Here is a 13,826-nt window from a genome sequence, read left to right as displayed (position 1 = left end):
ATCAATCGTCCTGTCCCCTTAGCAGAAACACAGCCCCAAAGTAGGTATGGTGTTCTTGGGATGCAACACAGTATTCTTCTTATTCCAAACACGACGAGTTGAGTTTATACCAAAAAGTTCTATTTTGGTTTCATCTGACCACATGACATTCTCCCATGTACTCTCTGGCAAACTTCAGATGGGCCTGGACATGCACTGGCTTAAGCAGGGGGACAGGTCTGGCACTGCAGGATTTGATCCCCTGTCGGCGTAGTGTGTTACTGATGGTAACCTTTGTTACTTTGGTCCCAGCTCTCTGCAGGTCATTCACCAGGTCCCCCTGTGTGATTCTGGGATTTTTGCTCACCGTTCTCATGATCATTTTGACCCCACGGGAGGAGATCTTGCGTGGAGCTCCAGAACGCGGGAGATTATCAGAATAGAATAGAGTTTTATTGTCATTATTGCAATGAACAGGTTCAAAGAACAACGAAAATTGGAGCAGCTCCTCCTAAGGTGCATATACAATATTATCAGTGGTCTTGTATGTCTTCCATTTTCTGATGATTGCTCCCACTGTTGATTTTTTCACACCAAGCTGCTTGCCTATTGTAGATTCACTCTTCCCAGTCTGGTGCAGGTCTACAATTCTTTTCCTGGTGTCCTTCGACAGCTCTTTGGTCTTGGCCATAGTGGAGTTTGGAGTTTGACTGTTTGGGGCTGTGGACAGGTGTCTTTTATACAGATAACAAGTTCAAACAAGTGCCATTAATACAGGTAACAAGTGGAGGACAGAAGAGCTTCTTAAAGAAGAAGTTACAGGTCTGTGAGAGCAAGAGATCTTCCTTGTTTGAAGTGACCAAATACTTATTTTCCCCCATAATTTACAAATAAATTCTTTAAAATTCCTACAATGTGAATACCTGGATTTTTTTTCCACATTCTGTCTCTCACAATTGAAGTGTACCTATGATGAAAATTACAGACCTCTGTCATCAGTTTAAGTGGGAGAACTTGCACAATCGGTGGCTGACTAAATACTTTTTTGCCTCACTGTAAATGGCTTTCGCTTTGCATAGTAGAGCTTTAACTTGCACTTACAGAAATAGCGACGAACTGTATTTAGTGACAGTGGTTTTTTGAAGTGTTCCTGAGTCCATGTGGTGATATCCTTTAGAGATTGATGTCGGTTTTTCATACGGTGCCGTCTGAGGGATCCAACGTCACGGTCATTCAATGTTGGTTTCCAGCCATGCCACTTACGTGGAGTGACTTCTCCAGATTCTCTGAACCTTTTGATGATATTATGGACCGTAGGTGTTGAAATCCCTAAATTTCTTGCAATTGCACTTTGAGAAACATTGTTCTTAAACTGTTTGACTATTTTTTCATGCAGTTGTGGACAAAGGGGTGTACCTCGACCCATCCTTTCTTGTGAAAGACTGAGCATTTTTTGGGAAGCTGTTTTTATACCCAATCATGGCACCCACCTGTTCCCAATTAGCCTGCAAACCTGTGGGATGAGCATTCTTCAACTTTATCACTATTTATTGACACCTTTCCCAACTTCTTTGTCACGTGTTGCTGGCATCAAATTCTAAATTGAATGATTATTTGCAAAAAAAAAAATGTTTATCAGTTTGAACATCAAATATGTTGTCTTTGTAGCATATTCAACTGAATAAGGGTTGAAAATGATTTGCAAATCATTGTATTCCGTTTATATTTACATCTAACACAATTTCCCAACTCATATGGAAACGGGGTTTGTATATGTATATATATATATATATATATATATATATATATATATATATATATATATATATATATATATATACAGCCCGGCACCCGGCCAAATTTTTTGTTAGTATATCTGACTTGTGAGTCTGTGACAAAGCATCATACTGTATCTTTGTAAATCTGACTTGTGAGTCAGTGACTTAGCACCGTACTGTATGTTTGTAAATGTGACTACTGGGTCAGTGCCTCCCCAACCTTAAACCTCACTGCATGTTACTGTTCAGAAAAGGTGTTACAGTTGATAGATGTGTGATTAAGTCTCTTGATGGTGAAATCCCTGTATTTACGCAAAATCCTAATATAAATAAGACGGTCTTCACCGCTTTTCAATTGCACATGCATTGCTAGTAGGTTGCTCGCAACACACCTGCTCGTGTACACGCTATTTTATTTTGTGTACACGCTTTTTAGTGCGTAGTATTTGGATCTTAGTAAAACAGGTAATTGGTCAACATTTTGGACAGTCACAAATAAAATACATCATCTATTCAGCTATGTAATTGTAATTAGTAATTGTTCAGGTTCCTGCAGATGACACAATCATTGTCTCTATGTATGTGTGTGCAATGCAAGTCTCGCAGCCTCACGATAACAGCATGATTACAAAACATCGTCAATATCATCTTTGCAACAAAATAACACATCTTACACATAGGAACACATATTTTACCACAAAAAATAATAAATATGTTCACAAACAAAAAACACATATGCTTATACAAATTTTAACTATTGGAACAAGATGTTAACCCTTTTGTTTGGAATTTTCAATGATACTTTCAATGCCGACCAGTTCTCTCTTAACTTAGTTTATGAGTGGCAAACAGATTCGACACCCTGTTTGTATCTAATTGAAATATAGTTGGTGTACCTCTTCTAGTCCGCTACATAATTTGGGATAGTTTTATTTTAGTGTCACCATAGTGATGCTCTCCAAGAGCGACAAGCTCCAGCCAACAGCTCACAGACCTTCCCAGCAAGGCGTGCGTACATTACAGCCTTCTGGTCGCCGCCAGTGTAGTAAAGGGACTTACTCCTTATAATGCTCAACTCAAACTTTTAATGAAGCCCAGCACACAGATACATTATACACAGCCGTTAGCTCTACTGCTGTCAAGATACTACCGGCCCCGTTCCCTGGGACCCCGCCTGAATCCCTAGTGGTGGTCACGGTGCAGCCTGATCAAAAATCAGTGAGTCTGTGTGAGAACATAGTCCATGGGGCGGCATAGCTCGGTTGGTAGAGTGGCCGTGCCAGCAACTTGAGGGTTGCAGGTTCGATTCCCGCTCCGCCATCCTAGTCACTGCCGTTGTGTCCTTGGGCAAGACACTTTACCCACCTGCTCCCAGTGCCACCCACACTGGTTTAAATGTAACTTAGATATTGGGTTTCACTATGTAAAGCGCTTTGAGTCACTTGAGAAAAGCGCTATATAAATATAATTCACTTCACTTCACTTCATGAGATATGATGGAGGTTTTCTTTGGCGAGCGGTGCCCCTGACTCCCACTTCTGCATCCTGTGCTTGATCACCTGGTTCCAGCTCATCTGGTTCCTGATCAACTAGTTCCTGATCAACTGCTCCTGGTGGTGCTGAATGGAAATCCTCTGATCATAACGTGGACGGATCTGATCCTGATGTCTTCTCACCAGCTTGCCATCTTGAGTTTTTGCTGTCCAAGACACTGGACCTGTCCTCTCCACGAGTCTTGCCTGAATCCATTTCTGGCCCGCATACCCTCATCAGTATACGGCCTCACAGTCTGTGAACTAGAGATGCACGGATAGGCAATTATATCACCCGCAACCACATCACTAAAGTGGTCATCCACACGCAATCCACCCGAACCAACGTTTTATCAAACCCACACCCGCCCGCCACCCGCCTGTTGTTATATATCTAATATAGATGATGCAAGCCATTAGTGAGGTTAGAAAGTGTAACTCCCTCCAAATAGCACAGACACAATGGCTTTCTTGAACTGATTTATTTGAAGGTTTCCTTTCCCTTCAAATTCACCGTGAAAACTGTAATAAATAAAGCATGTTACAAACGTAAAAATAATAACATGCACAGCATGTGGATCAAACATTTTACCAAGTAAAATACCAACAAATGACAAACAAATACCTTGTTGGCCTGCATGCTTATTTTAGGAGGAAATTGTGATCTTCTGGCTCTTATAGCCCAAACGCTTAAAGTCCTTGTGAAACTTTTTGGTCTTTGTTACAATCAGCCGCTCTCTTTCTCCCTTCTCATTACATCAAAAAAATGTGTACTCATACCCGGAAGTAGCTTCCTTACATCCGTGGACAGACCAAACGAGACACTTCAAAATAAAAGTATGCCCACATACTGTTTCAAAGAGTGCTGCTCGTTTTTCGTATGTGGGTAACAACATTTAACTATTTATAAATGGTTGATTTCTATAGGCTAGTAAGGTAAAGTGTTGTACCTGACAAGTTTGGGCTACCTTGCTTCTGCAGGCTTCATCAGAGGTGTCACGTGATGTTAGCGTGACGTTGTCTGTGACGTGTTATATGGATTGTACCATCAAGTGTTGTCAGGTATAACACTTTACCTACTAGCCTATGTCAATCAACCATTTATAAATACACGTCAGTAGGCTAAATGAACCTCTTCAACATAACATTTAACTATGTATAATGTAGCGGCTGGCTACGGGGTGTTAGCCAATGACTTTGGCTGGGGGCGGGACTTCCGGGAGAGATAGGGAAGTGACGTTGTCGACAAGAAGTGAGAGTTCGAGTTGTGACTGTCCCGGGAAAAGCGTTAGAGACATGAGAGCTGTTGTGTGGTTGTATTACAAATTGTGCAATAAAGACAAGACAAATTAAGAAGTTGTATGAGCCTACATTCCTGGGATTATTACAATATATATTTCCGAATTGGTTCAACCGCCACCCGCCCGAATCTATTTAAAATCTATTTTTTCGTCATGTCACCCGCCCGACCCTCGGTTTATCCGCGGACTCCGCGGTTGTGACCGCAAACCGCGCATCTCTACTGTGAACACTCAGTCTCCGGCCCTTTTGTCATGGTTCTGTTTTTGTTTTTCCTGGTTTGAGCCCACTTTGTCTGACAGTGCTGGCCGGACCATGTCCAGCTGCGTCCGCAATCTCCTGTTCATTAGCAGCTCCGCAGGTGTGGTGTCGGTTGTAGTCTGAGGGGTTGATCTGTATTTAAACAGGAACCTCGACACCTTTGTTTCCACACTTCCCTCCCCCATCTTCTTGATGGCTTCCTTGAAGACCCGTACAGCGCGTTCCGCATAGCCATTTGAGGACGGGTGGTATGGGGCTGTTGTCACATGTTTTACGCCATTTTTTTTATGAGGAAATGTTCAAACTCTGCACTGACCAGACTTGGCCCATTGTCTGTAACCAGACTTGCTGGGATGCAATGAGTGGCAAATATGCTTCTCAATTTCTCAATAGTTATTGAGCAGGTTATGGACTGCATTGGGATGATCTCCATCCACTTGGAGTAACCATCGATGACAATAAAAAACATTTTTCTTAGAATGGGCCCGCAAAAATCCAAATGTAGTCTCATCCATGGCTGATTTGGCCACACCCAGGGATGCAGCGGTGCGGCCGTAGGTGTGGCCTGGTTAGCTTGACATGTATGGCGTCTGCGCTCTGCTGCCTCGAACTCCTCATCCATGTTGGGCCACCACACGTAAATCCGGGCTAGGGATTTCATCCTTGAGACCCCTGGATGAGCTGCATGTAGCTCTTCCGTCATTACCTGCCGACCTGGAGGTGGTATTACCACCCTTGTCCCCCAGAGAAGGCAGCCATCTTCCACACTCAGTTAATGCTGTCTTTTCATATACGGCTTCACTCGTGAATCACCACATACCTTGGCCCAGGAACATGGCCGGCTCTACGCAAGGGCAAAAGGGGGCAGAGCCCCCTTAAATAAATGTCTTTCCCCCTCAAATCTAAATTTGATAAAGCAAATTTTAATAAACTCACAAAATTACTACATTACAAGTTGACAAATTTATCTGCACCAAGGAAAAATCCGCCGAAAAAGGGACACACACGATATAGTAGTGTCGGCTTCCCTCTCATCCCTTCCTCCGCTGTGAGTGTATTCACCATTCCACAGGCTGCACAGCAGACACACACCCGCAGACACCCCTCAGCCCTCATTAAACATCCAATCACTGTTGCAGTATGAAAGTAAAATAAAAGGAAAAGTTGTCTACATTTATCATATACTTGTTATCTGTCATAAACACGTTTATCGTCGCGGACTTTCGGTGCTGCGGAGTTCCTTTTTTTTTTTTTTTTTTACAACTTGACGAGAGCAGTGACAGCGGAGGCTCTGAGCAGCAGTGGTTTGGAAGGCAGAGAGCCTCCACTGTCCCTGTAACAAGCTACAAGTCATTTATGATGCTGTTAATGACGGTAAAAATGAAACATAAGGTATATATCCTGCTTAGCAGTCCTCCTCTGCTGTCCTCTGTTCAGAGCGGAGTCCCTGGCAACGGCCCGTTTTACTTAGCAACGGTCTGGCAATCGACTGCTGGAATTCTTTTTCTGTTGTTTTTCTTGTAATTCTACATAGTCAACCTTTAATGTTTCAATCTACATTTTGCAATAAACAAATTATAAGTTTCATTTGATATGACCAACACACCTAAAAAGAAAAACAGTGCCGTTTTCATCAATTTACAAGCAAGTGGGCAACACACATACATTGGAGCAGGGGCGTAGCCAGACATATTTCACTGGGGCACATGCCCCACTGTTGATCTGCAGTGCCCCAGTAAAAATTTCACCAATAAAAAAAAACGCTTCAGAGTTTTAAGTCTACATAACATAGACAACAGCGCACATACTACTTACTTTGGTAATTGATTGCTACTGTATTCACTCCACAAAACAGTGAGCACATGGCTACTTAATATGGTAATTTATTCACGTGTGGATCGAGACTTCGGTTGAGACAGAGAGAGAGAGAGAGAGAGAGGTGGGGGGGATGCGAATCACTGCGTGAGGTAGGTAACGTTAGCCAACAACAATTTGTTAATTACATCCATCCATCCATCCATTTTCTACCGCTTATTCCCTTTCGGGGGCGCGGGGGGCGCTGGCGCCTTTTGATTTGACTCAAACTGTAACTCCTAGATGGATTTAAGAAATTTATTCGCCCGCAGCAGAGAAGAAGCAGCAGGAATGAGAAATGTAAGTGAAGTCCTAGCTAGCTAGGCAACATCATTGTCTTAAGTTGATGCTAAGTTAGCTAACGTTATTCCTTGTATCAAGACAAACATATTCATTTGCTGTACGAGCTGTCGGGGGAATTTCCAATGAACATGAAAAATAATCTTGGTTATTGTCTGCTAGTTCTGCATCAATGATGATTTGGAGTAAGCATGTGTGAGTTGAGTGCTTCTCAAATGGTTTATCTTCAGGAAGAAAAACATTTTCCATATCATCAAGTCGTGAGCCAAATTTTTAAATCATTCAAGTTTATTTCACAGAAAAATAGCACAGTAGACTTGTCTTGTTAATCGGTGTGACTTTGACTAAAATAATCTTGTTTTGTCACCAGAAAAATGGCTACAGCTAAAGCATCTTGTTTTGTTTCCAGAAAAAATTGTAACATTTCTGTATTTGTTTTCAGAAAGATGGCTGAAAATATCGGGTTTTGTTGCCCCATTTAGATTTAAAAAAAATATATTTCCATGTCTGTCCTGAGTCCTCCTCCAACTTGTTAGTCGGTTTGCCTTTTGCTGAAATACTCACTAATAGTCACTAGAAAAATGGCTAAAAATATTTGGTTTTGTTGCCACAATTTGATTTTTTTCTCCCTAAACTTTTTTTTTTTTCATGCACACATCTGACTGCGACTCACTGAAAATGACACACAATCCACTTTTATGTCACGACCCAGCAGTTGGGAACCACTGGTCAACTGTATAACAGTTACTGTAATATTTCCATGTCTGTCCAGAGTGATTGACCACTTTGCAAAAATGAAAACGAGACGTTACAGTTTACTTCTCAGAAGATGATTCCCTGAACAGACACACAACAGTTGTTCATTTACTCTCTACTACTGTGGCTTTATTGTTTTGTGTATATTTTATAGTTTTGTGTATCTGAAATAGGATTAGCCACATTGCCATAAATGGAAATTATATAATATAAAAGAACCCAGAGATGTAGGGGTGCTTTATTTTTTGTTTTACTTTTGTAGATGTTAAATTTGCAGATGATTACTGCAATATATGTTTCAAAAAGATTCATTGCTCTTCCTTTTTGCTTTTACCAGTAGCAGTTTAGAAGTCTGGAGTAAAAAAGTGCGCAAGTAGGTCAAATGCATTAGTTAATTTCAGGTGGTTAATCAAAGATCCATACAACATAATCTGATATGATTTCATAGTTTAAAGCACTATTTATGTATTTTTTATGATAAATAAGTGCTAAAAATGTTTTTGCTTGCGCGCTTTGCACGCTCACATAAATTATTTGTGCCCCAGGTGTGCCCCAGTACAGTATTAGGTCTAGTGACGCCCCTGCATTGGAGTGAATGAATTTTGTGCCAAGATGAGTGCCCATGTTCTGTTTTATAAATTAGTTTGAGATTCTTTCTTATCATTATTCATCAGACTACCTTTCAGTTTTGTAAATATTGACTGTAGTGTGTGAACTCCTACTTTGGGTCAAAATTTATTTGAGAGTTAGGCCATCCAGTTAGGATAAATGTTATGTTGTTGGTTGATAAAAACTGGATGAAGGATGTTTTATTTTATTTTATTCATTTATTTTTATTTTTATTTTTCAGTTCGCCCCCCTGAGGGATTGCCACCGTATTGTGGTCAGGGGGTTTGCGGGCCTCAGTGACCGTAAGAGCTATACCAGCAGGAGCTTAGTTTTCAGGTGGCACACCCAAGGTCTGAAGGTATAGGCCTGACAAAGTGCAATCCAAAACTCCAGGTTGGGGTTGGACACATACCTAAAGACCCATTTCAATGAAGAAAGCATCGTTACTATAAGCACAGAAAAAAAAGTCCTGGAGTATGACTGCCCCCTCATAAAAGCATGCCTAGAACCGCCCCTGGCCAGGAACCATGTAGGAGCCATTGTTGCTCTCTGGACAAAATTGGATCTCGTCTGGTCCAGTCCCGGATCTGCTTGGCTTGCAATGGTGTGCCATTCATGTGTTCCATAAGCATTATTACCTCTTCCTCGCATGGTGTACTGCTGGGCATGACTCGTAATGGGAGTCGGCTCAAAGCATCAGCGTTCCTATGTTTCAAGCCTTCCTTGTATTCTAAGGTGTATTCATAAGCTGCCAAACGCAAGGCCCACCTCTGCATTCTGGCTGCCGCCAACTGTGGAATGTTTTTGCTCTCACCCAAAAGACCTGTGATCTGTGACAATGGTGCATTGCTTGCCGAAAAGGTATTGATTAATTTTTTTTAGGCCAAACATGATGGCTAGTGCCTCCTTTTCCAATTGATAGTAACCCCTCTCAGCCACTGTTAGTGAACGGGACGTGTATCCAATGGGCTTCTCTGAACCATCTGGAAAACGCTGAGATAGAACGGCATCACACCATATGGCGAAGCATCACAGGCCAGATAAAGTGGCTTTCTGTCATCAAAGTGTCAATTGTTTATCAGATTGGAGACACTTTTTTTGCTGCCTCGAATGCTCGACTCTAATTCGTCGTCCATTTCCAAGCATTTCCCTTTCTCAACAGTTCGTGAAAAGGCTCCAAGATGGTGGATATTTTTGGCAAGAATCTGTGATAGTAATTTAGCATTCCAAGGAACGATTTCAACTGTGTCTGGTCAGTTGGCTGAGGAGCATTGCATTGTTGAATGGCTTCAACCTTGTCCGCCACTGGATGGATGCCGTTGCAGTTGATTTTTTAACCGAGATACACTACCTCGGGTGCCATGAACACACATTTTTGTCGTCACAAGCGAAGGCCTGCAGCTGCAATTCTCTCAAGAACCGCTCAGAGACTTTTTAAGTGGCTAGCATCATCTTTCCCTGTTACTAAAATGTCGTCCACTCTCACCACTACTTGAGGCAGTCCTTGCAATAAACTAGGGGTCACCAACGCGGTGCCCACGGGCACCAGGTAGCCCGTAAGGACCAGATGAGTAGCCCGCCTTCCTGTACTAAAAATAACTCAAATAGCAGCACTTACCAGTGAGCTGCCTCTATTTTTTTAATTTAATTTATTTACTAGCAAGCTGGTCTCGCTTTGCTCGACATTTTTAATTCTAAGAGAGACAAAACTCAAATAGAATTTGAAAATCCAAGAAAATATTTGAAACACTTGGTCTTCACTTGTTTAAATAAATTCATTTATTTTTTTACTTTGCTTCTTATAACTTTCATAAAGACAATTTTCGAGAAAAAATACAACCCTAAAAATAATTTTAGGATTTTTAAACACACCTTTTTACCTCTTCTTTCCTGACAATTTAAATGAAGTATTTTTTTTTTTTATTGTAAAGAATAATAAATACATTTTATTTTAATTCTTCATTTTAGCTTCTGTTTTTTTGACGAAGAATATTTGTGAAATATTTCTTCAAACTTATTATGATTAAAATTTAAAAAAAAATTCTGGCAAATCTAGAAAATCTGTAGAATCAAATTTAAATCTAATTTCAAAGTCTTTTGGATTTCTTTTTAAAAAAAATTTTGTGGAAAATCTAGAAGAAATAATGATTTGTCTTTGTTAGAAATATAGCTTGGTCCAATTTGTTATGTATTATAACAAAGTGCAGAATGGATTTTAACCTATTTAAAACATGTCATCAAAATTCTGAAATTAATCATAATCAGGAAAAATTACTAATGATGTTCCATAAATTATTTTTTAAATTTTTTCAAAAAGATTTGAATTAGGTAGTTTTTGTCTTCATTTTTTTTTTGGGTGAATTTTGAATTTTAAGAGTCGAAATTGAACATAAACTATGTTTCAAAATGTAATTTTCATTTTTTTCGTGTTTTCTCCTCTTTTAAACGGTTCAATTAAGTGTTTTATTCATCATTTATTCCCTACAAAAAACCTTCTGTAAAAGGAAAACAAATGTACGACGGAATGACGGACAGAAATACCCATTTTTTATATATATATATATATATATATATATATATATATATATATATATATATATATATATTTATTTATTAAAGCTAAATTGAGCAAATTGGCTAGTTCTGGCAATTTATTTAAGTGTGTATCAAACTGGTAGCCCTTTGCATTAATCAGTACCCAAGAAGTAGCTCTTGGTTTCAAAAAGGTTGGTGACCCCGTCAATAGACCATCCATGGTGCGCTGGAAAAGGTCTGGTGCCGAAAACACACCATACGACAATCTTGTGTACTGGTATAGTCCTCGATGTGTGTTTTTTGTTATGAATTTCTTTGAGTCCTCATCTAACCTGAGTTGCTGGTAGGCTTGAGACATGTCCAGTTTGGTAAATTTTGGTCCACTTCCTAATACTGCTAACAAGTCCTCTGTTTTCGGGATTGGGTATTTATCTAATTTTGACACTGGGTTTACAGTAACTTTATAGTCCCCACAGATTGTAGTTGTTTTGTCCGGTTATATGATAGGCACAATGGGGGCGGCACACTCCGAAAAGTTCACGGGTTCAAGAATGCCTTCCTTCTCCAGCCTCACTAATACAGCTTCAACTTTATCTTTTAGTGCATATGGCAGTGGTCGAGCTTTGAACTATCTTGGCTTGGCATCCCGATCAACATAGATTTTTACTTGGGCCCCGACTAACGTGCCCAGTTCCTTCTTAAAATCATCCTCATGTCTCGTGAGTAGCTCATCTAAGTCCTGCTGCATACTTAACCTTAGGCTAAATACAGTGCTCCATTCTATTTTAATTGCTTTCAGCCAATTTCTGCCCATGAGATTTGGGCCCTTTCCCTTTACCACCAGTAATGGTAATTGTTTAGCCTGCCCTCTGTAGCTGACTTGTGCATGCAGTTTCCCTAACACTCCCACCTTGTCTTTGGTGTAGGTGTATAGTTTCACATGTGTGTGTTGGAGTCTTCCTCCCCCCATCTTTTGGTACGTGTCCTCAGTATTTATCGTCATGCCTGCTCCAGTGTCAATTTCAAATTCAACGTCATGTCCATTTGTTTGTGCTCTTTGTATGGTTCCACTTTCTCCTCCATAGTCAGGTTATAGAGTGTGTGTGCATATTCTAAATTTTCAGTCTCATTTTGCAAACCTGTAATTTGCACCTGATGTTGGTTCTTCAGGTTTCCTTATCTGCCTGGCACTATGACATTTTCTGGCCAAGTGCCCCCTCTTGTGGCAATTGTGGCAAACTGCATCAATGAACCGGCAGTCTGTCGGCCCATGACTACCACCGCACCTGAAACAGCCACTCAGTGGGACGCGCCGATCTGCTCCTGGCTGGACTATGTGGACCGTTCCATCTGCCCCAGTAAGTTGCAAGTCCGCCAGGTCCTTGGATGCTGTTTCCATCAATGTGGCCAAGTCACTGGGCCGTGCCAGAGTCAATTTTTAATCATCCTCAGACAACAAACGACATTGGATGCGATCATCGTTGATACCACACACGAGTCTGTCTCTAAGCATGTCATCTAATGCAGTTCCAAATTTGCAATGTTCTGTGAGCCTCCTTAGCTCCGCGACTAATGAAGAAACGGACTGACCTTGTTGTCTCAATTTTGAATGAAATTTGAATCATTCCACAATCAAACTGGGTTTTGGCGCGAAGTGATCCGTTAATTTCTGAAGCATCTCCGTCAATGTCATGTCTGTATCCACCGACTTACCGGGCTGGCACAAATCCCGCAACAATGCATGTACTTTGGTCCCACACGAACTCAGGAAAATTGCCTTCTTTTGTCCTTCGTCTGTGATTTTGTTAGCCACGAAGTAAAAGTCCAGTCGTTCAGCATACTGTTGGCAATCATCCGTAGCTTGGTAATACTCCGTTAAATTTCTAAACAACGCCATTGAAGTCTTGATTTTTTCCCCGTCCCCAATGTAGTAAAGTGACTCACTCCTTATAATGCTCAACTCGAACTTTTAATCAAGCCCAGCACACAGATACATTATACACAGCCGTTTGCTCTACTGTTGTCAAAATACTACCGGTACCGTTGCTTAGGACCCCGCCTTAACCCCTAGTGGTGGTCACGGTGCAGCCTGATCAAAAATGGCACATTAACATTACAACAGCCAGCAGTGCTATCTTTCTATCTGTGTGCTTCTAATTGTTTTACACATTTCTTTATTCCTTCCTCCAACATATTTAATAGTCTTATAAAACTTACAAACCACCCACTCTCTGTTTTACCGCCTCACTTTCAGCAAGCTAGCTGATAAGTTCGCAAAACTAAGATAGTTCCGTTTCAAAGCTACTGTGCTCTGAATGACAGCAAGCACTTAACATGAATTGATTGACGTAGACGCTGACTTAAACAAGTTGAAAAACTTATTCGGGTTAGTGGTCAATTGTATGGAATATGCACTGTGCTGTGCAATCTACTAATAAAAGTTTCAATCAATCAATCACTTGACTCTGTGAAAGAAACAACAGAGTCCGGTTGCTCCACTACTTGCTCCTGCTGCTGCAGTTCGCCATTAAAAGCTAAGTACTATATTTCTATCTGGGTGTTTGTTATTAGTCTACTGTTTTCTTTAATCCTTCCCGAACACATTTAGTAGTTTTATTAAACTTACAAAGCACCCACTCTCTTTCACCACCTAACTTTCAACTAGTTAGTTGCTAAACTAGCTAAGCTACTCTTGGTCTAAAGCTGCTGCGCTTTGAAGACAGCAAGAACTTGACTCGGTGAAAGAAACAAGGTGAGTATGGTTTCCTTTTCTTTGTGGACCTTTCTCATGGATAGGTTGACTCTACTCGAGTGCCATGTCCGCCAGTTAGAGCAGAGTAATTTCGTAGATGTAGACGCCGCGGACACATTTGCTAACGTTAGCTATAGCAAGCTGACTAGCCCAGTTTGTAGCAGCCCTAAG

General features: G+C 40.8%; 1 pseudogene; it reads right to left on the bottom strand.

The window, feature by feature from the left end:
• Positions 1–3,236: 3,236 nt before the first annotated feature.
• On the bottom strand, positions 3,237–12,800 carry LOC133550449 (uncharacterized protein K02A2.6-like; annotated as a pseudogene).
• Positions 12,801–13,826: the final 1,026 nt, after the last annotated feature.

The sequence above is a fragment of the Nerophis ophidion genome, linkage group LG04 (assembly GCF_033978795.1).
Source record: "Nerophis ophidion isolate RoL-2023_Sa linkage group LG04, RoL_Noph_v1.0, whole genome shotgun sequence".
NCBI classification, from domain to species: domain Eukaryota; kingdom Metazoa; phylum Chordata; class Actinopteri; order Syngnathiformes; family Syngnathidae; genus Nerophis; species Nerophis ophidion.
Note: the sequence above shows the minus strand (reverse complement) of the source record. Positions and strands in the feature narration are given on the sequence as shown.